This window comes from Sus scrofa, chromosome X, assembly GCF_000003025.6.
Source record: "Sus scrofa isolate TJ Tabasco breed Duroc chromosome X, Sscrofa11.1, whole genome shotgun sequence".
NCBI lineage: Eukaryota > Metazoa > Chordata > Mammalia > Artiodactyla > Suidae > Sus > Sus scrofa.
This window is the reverse complement of record NC_010461.5, coordinates 17322466-17331786: the sequence shown is the minus strand read 5'-3', so window position 1 is coordinate 17331786 and position 9321 is coordinate 17322466.

Genomic DNA, 9321 nt, shown 5'->3' with positions numbered 1-9321 from the left:
ATTCTCTTGCATGAGGCTTTATTTCTCACTAGGGAGCTTGGTTTTTTTCATTTGCTTTTAGGTAATTCATGGGGAAGTATAAACAAACACATTCAAGAGAGACTGGTCATTGTTCTTCCCTGCTATGAAGATTTATCATCATTTTTGCCTTTGACATTTATTTCAACTGCACCGATACTTTAGCATTGCCTTGTTTTCTTTTTTGCATTGCCATTTTAGTACCCTTTCTATTATTTAATATATTTGAGGGACATTATTGTTTGTGGAAATCCCCAGCTTCACTTTCACTATTACAAATTTAATTGAATAGGGCCACTGATTTATTGAGCTTCAGCCTGGCCTGAGCTGAATTGTTTTCCCCTGTTAGCTGATCTCCTGAAATATGTCCTTAACTGATTTGCATGTTTTCCTAGTTTGTATTCCATGAATATGTCCCTTTATTCTGTTACCCTAAGTGTTATCTTTGTTCTCTTCTTCATTTTCAACCTTCCCAAGCGTCTTAGAGTGAATTAATTGATGCCTCTCTACTTCATAATCATTCCATTCTAATTTTTTTGAGGTATCTGATCAGGTCTTTTGCCCTTTTTTTCCTTTTCCATCTCTATTTTACTTCACATTTTTTATTGAAGTATAGTTGATTTACAGTGCTGAGTTTCAGATGTACAGCCAAGTGATTCAGTATGTATATGTATATCAGTATAAATATTATATATATACTCTTTTTCATATTCTTTCCATTATAGCTTATTATAAGATATTGAGTATAGTTCCCTATAAGTAGGTCCTTGTTGTTCACCTATTTTATATATGGTATTGTGTTTCTGTTAATCCCAAACCCCTAATTTATCCTTCTCCCCCATCTTTCCTCTTTGGTAACCCTAAGTTTGTTTTCTATGTCTGTGAGACTATTTCTATTTTATAATTAAGTTCATTTGTATCATTTTTTAGATTACACATATAAGCAATATCATAAGACATCTGTCTTTGTCTGACTTACTTCACTAGTATGATAATCTGTAGGTCCATCCATGTTGCTGCAAATGCGTTATTTCATTCTTTTTTATGGCTGGCTAATATTCCATTGTATGTATATATACCACGTCTTCTTTATCCACATCTGCCAGTGGACATTTATATTCCATTCTATTTTTGAGCAAATTTTAGTTATGCAAATGGTGTCAATCGTAACATCCGCTAAAGAAGTAGTAATCAGAGTAGTGACAGAACTTGTGTTAAAGCTATCTAGTAAGCCAGACCTGAAAGAGGAAAGAGAATTGGGCTTCCTCATTGTTTCTCAAAGATCCTGGCCCTCAGTTGAGCCTAGAATTTGGTTCTCTCAGGAAGAACTCATATGTGGCTCCCAGTGACCTATTTGGGCTTAACTCTAAAGCAGGCTGGGGAAACTCCCTGGAGGTCTAGTGATAAGGATTTGGCACTTTCACCACTTCAGTCCAAGTTCATCCCTGGTCTGGGAACTGATATACCACATCAAGTCACAGCACTCTGTAGCCAAAAAAAAAAAAAAAAAAGGCAAGCTGGGACTTCGCCCTTTGGCATACCTGATTGGTTGGCATAACAATACTGGCTGGTGATTATACAGTCATTCTTTTGTTCAGGTAGCTCAAAGGTTTTATAAATTGATTTCACAATGTGGCTGTTATGACCACAGTAAGTCTAATTCATCAGGATACTTATCTTGCATCCCAAGAGGGTTAGTTTTATTAAATAATTAATTTTAATACTTAAAATCTAATCACAGACCCCTGTTTTGATGCATCTTATTGTTCTACACGGCAGAGGTGCAATGAAGATTATCACTGGACCTGATGAACTCTTGAGAGACAGTATAATCTGGTGATTCGGAGACTCTTCCATTTCTGAGTGGTATGACCTTGGGCAATGGCCTTCCTTTAGGAATAATGGTTATGAGAATTAAATAATATGTTGATAGGGTTTACAATAGTCCTGGCACATGCTAATAATGTTAGCTACTTTATCATTTAAAAGAAAATACATGGCAAATATGGAAAAAATTCAACTAGCATGATGTCTCCTTTCTAATACAGAAAATTTAACTTTAGTGACTTTCCTTTGTAAATAAATATGCATTTTTTCCAAAACAATACTATTCTCTCATGCCAGAAATCCTTTTTTAAAAAACAAAATTTTATTGTAGTTGATTTACAATGTTCTGTCAATTTCTGCTGTACAGCAAAGTGACCCAGTTACACATACCCATATATTCTTTTTCTCACATTATCCTCCATCATATATCCACCAATTGACTGGATGCAGCTCTCTGTACTACACATCAGGGTCTCATTGCCTATCCACTCCAAATGCAATAGGTTGCATCTACCAACACCAAATTCCCAATCCATCCCCCTCCCTCCCCTTCCCTCCCCTTCCCTCTTGGCAACCACAAGACTGTTCTCCATGTCCATGAGTTTTTTTTTTTTTCTGTAGATAGGTTCATTTATGCCATACGTTAGATTCCAGATATGTTATATCATATGGTATTTGTCTTTCTCTTTCTGACTTATTTCACTTAGTATGAGAATCTCTACCTCCATCCATATTACTGCAAATGGCATTATTTTGTTATTTTTTATGGCTGAGTAGTATTCCATTGTGTATATGTACCACATCTTCTTAATCCATTCATCTGTTGATGGACATTTAGGTTCTTTCTCTGTCTTGGCTCTTATGAATAGTGCTGCAATGAACATAGAGGGTGCATGTATCTTTTCCAATGAAAGTTTTATATAGACATATGCTCAGGAGTGGGACTGCTGGATCATATGCTGGTTCTATATTTAGTTTTCTGAGGAACCTCCATACTGTTTTTCATAGTGGTTGTACCAGTTTACATCCCACCAACAGTGCAGGAGGATTCCCTTTTCTCCACACCCTGTCTAACATTTCTTATTTGTAGACTTATAATGATAGCCATTCTGACTGGTGTGAAATGGTACCTCACGGTAGTTTTGATTTGTATTTCTCTAATAATTTGTGATGTTGAGCATTTTTTCATCTGCCTATTGGCCATCTGTATGTCTTCTTTGGAGAAAAGTCTATTCAGGTCTTTTGCCCACTTTTCAATTTTTTTTTAATTTGCTGTTGAGTTGTATGAGTTTCTATATTTTAGAGATTAAGCCCTTGTCAGTTGCATCGTTTGCAACTATTTTCTCTGATTCCGTAGGTTGTCTTTTGTTTTGTTTTGTTTTGCTTTTTAGGGCCACACCTGTGCACATGGAAGTTCCCAGGATAGAGATTGAATTGGAACTGCAACTGTCAGCCTACTCCACAAACACAGCAATGCCAGATCTGAGCCACATCTGCAGCCTACACCATAGCTCACAGCAATGCCAGATCCTTAACCCACTGAGCAAGGCCAGGGATCAAACCCACATCATCATGGTTACTGGTCCGATTTATTTCCACTGCACCACAATGGGAACTCTGTCTTTATTATTATTATTGTTATTATTGTTTCCTTGGCTGTGCAAAAGCTTGTAAGTTTGATTAGGTCCCATTGGTTTATTTTTGTTTTTATTTCTGTTGCCTAAGGAAACTGACCTAACAAAATATCTGTATGGTTAATGTTGGAGAATATTTTGCCTGTGTTCTCTTCTGGGGGTTTTATGGTGTCTTGTCTTATGTTTATGGGTTTAAGCCATTTTGAGTTTATTTTTGTACATGGTATGAGGGTGTGTTCTAGTTTCATTGATGTACATACATCTGTCCAGTTTTGCCAACACTGCTTGCTGGAGAGGCTTTTTCCTATTTTATATGCTTGCCTACTTTGTTGAAGATTAATTGACCGAGGGTGTCTGGGTTTACTTCTGGGTTCTATATTCCGTTCCATTGGTCTGTATGTCTGTTTTGGTACCAGTACCACACTGTTTTGATGTCTGTAGCTTTGTGATGTCGTTTGAAGTCTGGGAGAGTTATGCCTCCTGCTTGGTTTTTGTTCCTCAGAGTTGCTTTGGCAGTTCTGGGTCTTTCATAGTTCCATATAAATTTTTGGATTATTTGTGCTAGTTCTGTGAAAAATGTCATGGGCAATTTGCTAGGGATTGTATTAAATCTGTAGGTTGTTTTGGATAGTATGGCCATTTTAATATTAATTTTCCAGTCTAGGAGCATGGACTATCTTTCCATTTTTTGAATACTCTTTAATTTATTTGATTAACATTTTATAGTTCTCAGCATATGTCTTTCCCCTCTTTGGTCAGGTTTATTCCTAGGTATTTAATCTTTTGGGGTGTGATTTAAAGAGGTATTATATTTTTATATTCTTTTCTAATATTTCATTGTCAGTATACAAAAATGCAACTGATTTCTGAATGTTGATCTTATATCCTGCTACTCTGCTGAATTCATTGATCAGTTCAAGTAGTTTTTGTGTGGTGTCCTTAGAGTTTTCTATATATAGTATCATGTCATCTGCATACAGTGAAAATTTTACCTCTTCTCTTCCAATTTGGATACCTTTTATTCTTTTGTTTGTCTGATTGCTGTGACTAGGACTTCCAATACTATGTTGAATAACAGTGGTCAGATTGAGCATCCTTGTCTTGTTCCAGATTTTAGTGGGAAGACTTTCAGCTTTTCTCCATTGAGTATTATATTTGCTTGGGTTTTTCATAAATAGCTTTGATTATGTTAAGGAATGTTCCCTGTACCCACTTTGGTGAAAGTTTTTATCATGAATGGATGTTGGATTTTGTCAAATGCTTTTTTTCTGCATCTCTTGAGATGATCATGTAGTTTTTGACTTTTCTTTTGTCAATGTGGTATATGATGTTGATTGATTTGAGTCAATGTTGAACCATCCTTGTGAACCTGCGATGAATCCCACTTGGTTGTGGTGTATGATTTTTTTTGCATGTTGTTGGCTTTGGCTGGCTAAAATTTTGTTGAGAATTTTTGCATGTATATTCATCAAAGACAGTAGCCTATAATTTTCTTTTCTGGTAGTATCTTTGTCTTGTTTTGGTATTAGGGTGATGATGGCTTCATAGAAAGTCTTTGGGAGTATTCTTCAACCTTTTGGAAAAGTTTAAGAAGGATGGGTATAATTTCTTTGTATGTTTGGTAGAATTCATCTGCGAAGCCATCTGGTCCTGGACTTTTGTTTGTAGGGAGTGTTTTTGTTACATATTCAATTTCATTTCTAGTTATTGGTCTGTTCAATTGATCTGTTTTTTCTTTATTCAGTTTTGGTGCACTGTATGTCTCTAGAAAGTTGTCCATTTCTTCTATGTTGTCAAATTTGTTGGCATATAATTGTTCATAGTATTCTTTTATGGTTTTTTGTATTTCTGCTGTATCCGTTGTGATTTCTCCTTTTTCATTTCTTATTTTATTTGAGTTCCTTCTCTCCTCTTTTTGGTGAGTCTGGCCAGAAGTTTGTCAATTTTGTTTACCCTTCCAAAGAACCAGCTCTTGGTTTTATTGATTTTTTTCCTATTGTTATTTGAATCTATATTTTATTGATTTCCTCTCTGATCTTTATGATTTCCTTCCTTCTGCTGACTTTAGGTTTTGTTTGTTCTTCTTTTTCTCTTTTAGTTGGTAGGTTAAGTTGTTGATTTGAGATTTTTTTCTTCTTTTCTGAGGAAGGCCTGTGGCATTATGAACTTCTCTCTTAAGACCTGTTTTTGCAGCATCCCATAGATTTTGAATGGTTGTGTTTTCATGATCATTTGTCTTGAGGTAGTTTTTAATTTCCCTTTTTGATTTCCTTTTTGACCCACTCATTTTTCAGTAGCATGTTGTTTAGTCTCCATGTCGTCAGTTTTTCTCGTTTGTTTTTCCTGTGGTTGACTTCTAGTTTCTTGCCATTTTGGTCAGAGAAGATGCTTGAAATAATTTCCATACTCTTAAATTTGTCAAGGTTAGTTTTGTGCCCCAGTAAGTGATCAATCCTTGAGAGTGTTCCATGTGTACTTGAAAAGAATGTATATTCTGACTTTTTTGGATGTAATGTCCTGAAAATGTCAATTAAGTCTAACTTTTCTATTGTGTAATTTAGGATCTCTGTTGACTTTTTGATTTTCTGTCTAGAGGATCTGTCCATTGATGTTTTGTTTTTGCTTATTGGAGAAATTCTTTATTTCTCTCCTTTTATTTTAAATCATAATCTTGCTGGGTAGCATATTCTAGACTGCAAAATTTTCCCCTTTTTTAACTGAACGTATCTTGCCATTCTCATCTGACCTGTAGTGTTCCTGTAGAGATATCAGCTGATAGCCATATAGGGGTTCCCTTATAATTAAGTCTTTTGTTTTTCTCTTGCTGCCTTTATAATCCTCTCCCTATCTTTAACTTTTGCCATTTTTATTATAATGTGTCTTGGTGTGGGTCTGTTTGAGTTCAACTTGTTTGGGACCCTCTGTGCTTCCTGGTTAAGATGCTTTCTGTCTCTTTCCTCAGTATGTACAGACTGTTAGTCTCGTGCTGGTGTATGGCTTGCATATGCTCCCAAGGAGATGGAGGCAATGGGCAGGACTAGTAGCCAGTGCCTGGTTGCTGGGCCCTTGATAGTGTTGAGGACTCTCAGGGAGGTGTCACAGGCTGCTCCTGGTTGCAGGGCCCTGGGAAGTGGCAGTGAACATCAGGCAGATGTAGGCAGCACCAAGAGCATTTGGCAGTGGCAGCAGCAGAGGATGTACATTCCCAGGGGAGTGACAGTAACAACGGGTGGAGCTTGGTTGCAGTGCCCTCCTCTGCTCAGACCCCTGAGGTAACTGGGGCCACAGGTGATGCCTGTTCATGAACCCCTAGTGGTGGCGGGCCACACCCACCTCTGGAGTCTGAAATGACTGTGGTGGTTTACCCCTGCCACCTGTAGCTCATGCAAGAGGCACCCTACTGTCCTTATCCTTCACAGGAGGCACCCAGCTGCCTGTAGCTTGTGCCAGAAGTGCCTACTGTCAAGAGCCTGCACTTGTGCAGAGAAAGATATTCCTATGGTAGTCTACCCCTCATCTTGCCCTCCCCAGCAATGGCATCTTCTTCTCATGTGGTCTCAGGCCTCCTCCTGCACCTCCTAGGCTGTGGCACTCTGCTCCCCAGCCCTTGTTTCACCACTCCCTAACCCCTCAGGCTGTCTCCACGCAGCCAACCCTAGTCTTCTTCCATGAACTGATCTTCAGAACCTGAGTCTCAGCACCCAGTCCCCTTCTAAGTGTCTCAGACTGTGGTGTCCTGGGTAGTGGTACTGATGGTTTGTGTGTCTGTCTCTCTGCTTCACCCTCCTCAGTCCAGCTGCTGTGCTTTTCTCTAAGGCTTTGAGGTCCCTCTGTCTCAGCTGATCTCCCTGTCAGTTAGGTGGCTTCCCAGGGTGTGGGTTCCTTTCCTCTTTCATAGCTCCCTCTCTCAGGAGTGCTGGACCCATTCTGATTCCTTTTCTCTTTCTTTTCCTTTTGTTCTATCTAGTTATGTAGAGGGTTTCTTGCCCTTTTGGGAGGTTTAAGGTCTTCTGCCAATGTTCAGTAGATGTTCTTTGGAAGTCATCCTACATATATATATTTTTTATGTGTTTGTGGGAGAAGGCGAATGCCATGTCTTACTTCTCTGCCATCTTGATCCTGCCTCCAAAATCCCTTTAAAAACAGAAACTATGGGTATAGTATTATTAGACGCATGGATATTATGTCAGGCTGAGAAGTTAACTAAGCTACCCTAGTTGATCTTAGATCTGTTAGTAGGAGAAGAAATGCTTCCTGTTGTATACCACTGAATTTTGGGGTGGTTTGTTATATAGCATTATATTTCAGTAACTTAGCTATGCACTAGATAGCTAATAGTCTAGAGCAGAGGTTGGCAAACTATAACCAGTAGGGCAGGTCTGGCCTGTGACCTGTTTTTGTATGGCTCATGAGCTAAGAATGATTTTTATATTTTTAAAAGCTATTTAAAAAATAAGAATATACAACAAAGTTTTTTTTTTGCAACGAAGAAATCTTATAGGACTTGCAAATCCTCAAATAGGTACTATCCTCCCCTTTTCAGAAAAAGTTTGCTTTTTCCTGGCCTAGAGTAAAAGGTAAGAAAAGAGAAATTCTCACCATAGTTATGCCCACTCCAACCCTGCCAAGATGGATGTCCCCTACTGGACTTTATATGTTGTTGAGTGAGTAGAAGACCACTGCACTTTCGGGGGAGTCTGTGTTTAGAGGGACAGGAGATCGTAGGGGTGAATACTTCCAAGCCTGAATTTCCGTATCCCATAGATTGAACAACTGTTGTCCACAAGGAGGAAGCACTGTTCACATGGATAACTCAGGAAAACACTAGAAAAGCCTTAATTGGAAATAATCTCTTCAGGTCCAATAGAAATTGACAGCTTCTCTGTTTCACTACATTTAGTTAAAAAGGATCCCTAAGCCCCTTCTTAGTTCTTTTCCTCCTACAGAAATTTTTATACATTTGATATTCCTTGATCTACATTGGTAGTACTGGCTCTCATTGGACAGTGGGCTCCTGGGAAAACATGAAAAAACAGTGCTCTATAGTAGACTGGGTATGTGCTAGCATGTGCAGCTCCTGACATTTTTGGGAGGTCAGCTTTAGTAGACATTGTTGAATGAGCAGATAAGGCAGTAAGAAGTGAAGCAGAGACATTTAATAAGCACCATCAAATTAACAGAACCACACAACAGCTGGCAGTGGAAAGTAGCTACTGCCTATATTCAGATGTCCATGTTATGTGGTGATACAGTTCTCTCTTTACTACCTCTGTGGTGGAGAAAGAACCTAGAAGGACCCAGACAATTAAATCACAATACTTATGTAATATAGACTAGCATTTTTTTTTTTGCAGTCAAAAATTTGCATTATAAGCTACCTTTGGTATTTCCTCTTACTAAAATTATGTACATGGGTGCAAGTGAGTGTTGTAACACTATACTGTTTCTTTATTTTAAAAAATCTAACTTTTATAACAAATTTTTTCACATGTAGTTTGAAAAGGGCCTGAAAATCAAATTACTAATTGGGAAAGAGATTCAGCATTGGAAATAGATCTATATGTTATGCCCAAGAAATCAATGTCCCTTACAGAAAAACCAGAGAGCAACATTTGTCTGAGTCATAAATATAGTTGTTTGCCTCTCTTTCCCTAGGAAGTCTCCCATTACTGTTATTTTATACCTCATTCTAGCCTTTGCTGATACTTCAGTGTTGCCAATATAGCATTTGAGTCTTAAATTTGTTTTGAACTTCTTTTTTAAATCTGGAGCTATACACTTGCTATTTGGAATTGCGTTGTACTTATTTTGTAAGAACAGAAGGAAATTGCAAAATAGTTAC